Consider the following 6,000-nt stretch of genomic DNA (forward strand, 5'->3'; position numbering starts at 1 on the left):
CAGAAGTCTACTTGCACACACCACATGCATACGGAAAACCAAATTTAGCGATCAATCCTTCTCATACATCGCTCCAAAAGCATAGAACGGCCTGCCATGACAGATAAGAGACTCCTCCTTAGTTTTTAAATTCCGGAACAAGCTCAAGACCTGGCTTTTGGAGTAATCCCACTAGGCCGGTGGGTTAGTTCGACTCACACCTGCTCAGCACCAAGATACTCTCTCTGGTGATGGTGCACTCTACAAATTGGCATAGCATAGCAATACATAGCATAACATAACAGAACCTACTGCATATCATATCATAATATAACACTCAGAATGTCGAACTTGAATTAACCATATCCCTATGCACTTTTCGGCGTGCACAGAACCCTAAGTGTGGGGCTGCAATGTGTCCTGTTTCTAGAGTTGTGTCCTGAATACTGTGCTGTTGATGAGGGAAATGGCAGGTTGTGCCTTAAACATGCCTGGTACTTCCCTGATTAAGTGTGCAATTTGAAAATGCAGAATGTAATGTGGAGAGACTGGTAGAATGTATGTGAGGAGCAAGGTGATATTGAGGTTTCATGAGCACGGATCGGGTGTGTGAGTATTCATGGTTGGGCTTCCATATAACAAAACTTTCTCAAATCACTTCTTAAAGATAGACTCACTATGGTGATGGACTGGTCTGTGTGCAAGGATTGTTTATACCTAAGACTAAAGAAAGATTTCCTTAAGTTTCCAAACAGTCTGAAGACATACGTCTTCCATTCAGTAGTGGCTGGCAGTGAATGAGGGTGGAAGGGATCAAAATAAAAAAATAAAAAACACTTACCTCATCCGTTGGCCGCGTCTCTCCTCTACCACTCCAGAGAGCCCCGGTACCAGGAAACACCCAGGCTCCCCGTAGCCAATCTCAGCGCTGCAATCCACGTTGGGATTGGTCTGAGCACCATGGATCGGTGCTCAGATAGGGAATGGGGCCTGGGCATGTTCCCCACCAGGCTGTGTGATGCAGCCTGGTGGGGAACATGATAAGGGCACATGATTGCTTGGCTGGGCCAAGATGGCCGGCCAAGCAGTAATGCACACTTTGAGTGTGCAAACCACTGCTTCCTCATGCCTTCAGCCCTGCCCTAACCAGCTCAAACTTGCGCTGAGTTCTGAATGGTAGCAGCCTTCTGGTGAGTTTTGCTGATCCTGGTATAGAGGGTATTCCTGTAGTCCAGCTTGCTTGTGATTGGGGTGATTGAGGTGTGCATGATTGCTTTCCAGGTACTGATTGGGAGCCATTAGAAAATCACTGTTCTCTTTTATTCAGTCCCTTGGAGACTTTCCAAAGCACCTCAGCATGGTCAGATACCTAAGGTCATACCCAACGTGTAGCCATTCTATTGCCCATACACGACCCTCCTGGTCTTTCTCTAGGGTTTCCCATCCTCCCTCCGTGGTCAGGTCGCTGTTTATCATACAGCCACGCCCTATCCTCTTCTCTAGATCTGATCTTACATGACTTCTTTTTGGAATTCTACTCAGACACTCTGAGGTGGCTTTTAGCTACATGGCTTGGTTACAAATTCAATACAAGTCAAGTCAGATCAAATTTTTATTGTTTGATTAGTTAAAATCATTACAAAACCCCCCTAGAAAAATTGAATAAATCTGCAGAGGCGACTAGCATTATCATGCAAAAAAAGATCAAAATGCATCACTATATATTACAAAAAGTACCAATTCAATAATAAATAAAAACCTGGAGGGTACCCAGTTACTGAAGAAGCTTGTTCTTTGCATCAGCGTGCCCACCCACCTTCAGTATCCCTCATTGCAACAATTACCCTCTTTCTGAGAATCGATAAAGAAATGGCAATCAAGATACGTTTTTTTTTTAGCTTTAATAAGGTGCGACTTTACAATACCAAAGTAATTATGTACATTTGTTGACTCATGTTTATTAAAATGTGATATTTTAGACCGGTGTAATTGTTTTTTCTTTGTTAAATTGTTGTCTGGGCAAAATTCACGATGCAGACACGAGCTGTAATAAACCATAATACAGACAGCCCATGTCTCGTGCTACATTTCTCATCCACAGACGTTAACATTTGATTTATTTCACGCGGTGGATGCCACCCAGTCGGAGCACGCAGTTCATTTAATTGACTTCTGCGTCTAGAAGGGAGTCCCATAATTTCGATTCTGATTAATTTTTAAAACTCTGCAGTAATTTCACGCTTTTATGAGACAAATGTCAGGGAGAATCTTTAGGGTGATGTGGGAGAACCGAGGGAGGTGACATTATTAGAGGAATGAAGAGAGGGGCAACATTTATAAACCTTACCCGCAAATGTTGCTTTTCGCGCTGCTCAGAAAGGCTTTGGAGGGCTGTCCTGTCCCCGCGGCGGCAGCCCGTGTCTGACGGCCTGAGCTGAGTAAATACAACTCTGGGCACCGAACGCGGTCTGGTGACCACGGCTGTATGGCTGACCACTCAGGGGCAGAGGCCAGGTGCTGCCTTTGGACATGGGGGAGGTGAGAATGTTGCCTGTGTGTCTTGTGTGTGGGGGCGCGCGAGAGACCGAGGGAAAGAGAGATTAGTGTGTGTGTGCAGATTTTTATGATATGTGTTATATTTTTTTATAGGACGCTTCTCAACTTAAATCGTACAACCGTTTGAAACACACAGACATAAGAAATTACATTCCAAAAGGTGTGGTAAGTGTAAAAACAGTAATGGAACTCCCGAAGGTCAAGGACAGAAAGGAGCAGGGCCGGCCTGAAGCATGAGTGAGCTGTGGCCGGGCGCCAATTTTCTGAGAGACGCATGGAGCTGTGTTCATTAAGGTCATAGTGCGGATAATGTTTTTAACACCCTTTCAGCAGCGTCTCCTCGGCTAAGGTGGAGGAGCGTCGCCACAATGCTTGGCAGCAGTGAAGGAAAGAAAAAATAATAACAATGTTATAATTTTATTTGTTCCTTCCTGCTGCTGCAGCATGGGAGCGGGGCGGGCGGGGCTGCTCTGCTCACAGGGCAGGGGAGGAATGGTCAGCACACTGAAGTGTGCATGACGCTTTGGCCGGCCGTCTCAGGACGACTAAACAAGCCATGGGCGGTATGGGCAGCTGCCCAGGGCCTCGCGCTCAGGGGGCCCCCTCCGCCGGCAACAGATGGGCACCTAAGTGACATGAAAGAGGATAGGGGACAGACACACAGCCCTTTTTTAGGTCTCGCCTGTCGATGCGCATGCGCATCGAGCAAGCGAGAGTATTGGGACTTATCCACTCTTTCCCCAACTTGCAAGGAATCGTGGCGATTCCTTGCAGTGCCCGTGACTTTTAAGCTCAATGCGCATGTGCATGCGCATTGAGCTTAAAAGCGCGTGCACGTCCGTCTTGGTTTACCCGCTCCGCCCCCTCCCCTTCCCGCCGTGTCGCATTTCTCCTCCCCCCTCCCCTCTCTTCCCTCCGTCTTGTTTGGTTGTCCCTCCCCTTCCCGCCGTGTCGCATTTCTCCTCCCCCCTCCCCTCTCTTCCCTCCGTCTTGTTTGGTTGTTTATTTTACCCGCTCCGCCCCCTCCCCTTCCCGCCGTGTCGCATTTCTCCTCCCCCCTCCCCTCTCTTCCCTCCGCCATAGCCTTCGTGGTCTCTCCCCCTCTGCCATACAGCCCCAGCAAGTCCGTTATGAAAGGGAAACACTTCTATTTTCCCACAAGTATTGCTCTGCAGTAAGGAGCCTCAGAGAGTCAGACGGCGTGTCTCAGTTAATCTTGCGCCACCTGCGATTTCCTCAACCAGCACCCAGCGCCGGTCAGCAGTCTCACGCCTCACAGCCACCAGTCAGCCTCCGTCCTCGGTGCCTCCACACCATTGTTGCTGCGTAGCAGGATCGGTACAGCGCTGCCACCTCACCTTTCAATGCTGTAGGTCAGGGCGCAAGGTGCGTGTCCCAGCGGTCACTCCAGCATTCAGCACCTCCTCGCCTCGCCGCCTCGGTCTGCTTCTCACCTTCGCCGGCATCAGGCCTCCGCCCGCATCCCATAACTGCCATCTTGGGAGCGTAGTGCACCACAGGAAGGTTAAGGCGATCTCGCCCTCCAGACTTCTCCCCCAGGACTGCCGCCTCCGCAGTTTTCCGCTGTGAGTCTGCACGCCGAATCGCCTCCCAGCCGCTCACAAACAGAGTGCACATCTCCCGTTGCCGCAGCCGGTGGAAGTCTCCCCCTCAGTGCGCTGCCGTCATTTTAGATGCGCAGCGCCCAGCGCTCAATCGGGTGATTTTGCTGCACTTACACCCTTGTAACAGCACCAATGCGCCCCAGCAGCAGTCCAGCTCATGCACCAGGATTTCCGCAACCAGTTTTGCAGTAAGGGGCCACCTTAGAATCGCCAACCCCTCACCCTCAACCCCTCACCCTCACTCACTCACCCTCAACCCCTCACCCTCAAACCCTCACCCTCACTCACCCACCCTCAACCCCTCACCCTCACTCACTCACCCTCAACCCCTCACTCTCACTCACTCACCCTCACTCACCCTCAACCCCTCCCCCTCGACCCCTCCCCCTCAACCCCTCACCCTCACCCTCACTCACCCTCAACCCCTCACTCACCCTCAACCCCTCACCCTCAACCCCTCACTCACCCTCACTCTCACTCATCCTCACTCACCTTCAACCCCTCACCCTCACTCACCCTCACCCTCACTCACCCTCAACCCCTCACCCTCACTCACTCACCCTCAACCCCTCACCCTCAACCCCTCACTCACCCTCACTCTCACTCAGCCTCAACTACTCCCCCTCACCCTCACTCACCCAAAACCCCTCACTCACCCTCACCCTCACTCACCCTCAACACCTCACTCTCCCTCACTCACCCTCACCCTCACTCACCCTCAACACCTCACCCTCAACCCCTCACCCTCACTCACCCTCACTCACACTCACCCTCACCCTCACTCACACTCACCCTCAACCCCTCACCCTCAAACCCTCACCCTCACTCACCCACCCTCAACCCCTCACCCTCACTCACTCACCCTCAACCCCTCACTCTCACTCACTCACCCTCACTCACCCTCAACCCCTCCCCCTCGACCCCTCCCCCTCAACCCCTCACCCTCACTCACCCTCAACCCCTCACTCACCCTCAACCCCTCACCCTCACTCTCACTCATCCTCACTCACCCTCAACCCCTCACCCTCACTCACCCTCACCCTCACTCACCCTCAACCCCTCACCCTCACTCACTCACCCTCAACCCCTCACCCTCAACCCCTCACTCACCCTCACTCTCACTCAGCCTCAACTACTCCCCCTCACCCTCACTCACCCAAAACCCCTCACTCACCCTCACTCACCCTCACTCACCCTCAACACCTCACTCACCCTCACTCACCCTCACCCTCACTCACCCTCAACACCTCACCCTCAACCCCTCACCCTCAACCCCTCACCCTCAACCCCTCACCCTCAACCCCTCACCCTCACTCACCCTCACTCATCCTCACTCACCCTCACTCACCCTCACTCACCCTCACCCTCAACCCCTCACCCTCACTCACCCTCACTCACACTCACCCTCACCCTCACTCACCCTCACTCACACTCACCCTCACCCTCACACAGTGCAATAGTTCTCAGACCATTTCAGTTAGAGCTTTTAGAAATGTTTATGGCTTTTTTTATTTGTAATACGTTAGCATTGGCTACAGGAAACAAAAATGCTAAACATTTACAAAAAAAACCCATAAACAATTCTAAAAGCACTAACTCTAATGGTGCGAGACCTATTGCATTTCCAATGCTTGTTTGGGGGGGGGGGTTATTTGGCAAGTTAACGGCTCCAAGTGTGATGCGAGCGTTTCTTTAAGGAAACTGTCTCTGCTGGGTTTAATGAACTTATAAAGCTTGGTTGTTGCTTTCCAAGCAGTAACCCGGCATCCCCATGTATCTTGACCTTCAAGTCATAAATCAAAGAGATGGAGCAAGGTTACTGGTCTGTCTGTGTAGGGGT

At 51.3% G+C, this 6,000-nt stretch overlaps 1 protein-coding gene across 2 annotated transcripts in view; it reads right to left on the minus strand.

The window, feature by feature from the left end:
• The window catches only part of LOC147749095 (retinol dehydrogenase 16-like), a 142,958-nt gene extending 140,487 nt beyond the window's left edge, over positions 1-2,471 (minus strand). Inside the window, exon 1 of one of the 2 annotated variants that reach the window (XM_086966071.1) lies at positions 2,327-2,471. The gene's annotated coding sequence lies outside the window, so the exon portion shown is untranslated. The remainder of the gene's footprint in view (positions 1-2,326) is intronic. The other variant, XM_086966082.1, reaches the window with a different exon arrangement.
• Between the last annotated feature and the right edge of the window lie 3,529 nt (positions 2,472-6,000).

The sequence above is a fragment of the Lissotriton vulgaris genome, chromosome 1_1 (genome assembly GCF_964263255.1).
Source record: "Lissotriton vulgaris chromosome 1_1, aLisVul1.2, whole genome shotgun sequence".
In the NCBI taxonomy this organism is placed as follows: Eukaryota; Metazoa; Chordata; class Amphibia; order Caudata; family Salamandridae; genus Lissotriton; species Lissotriton vulgaris.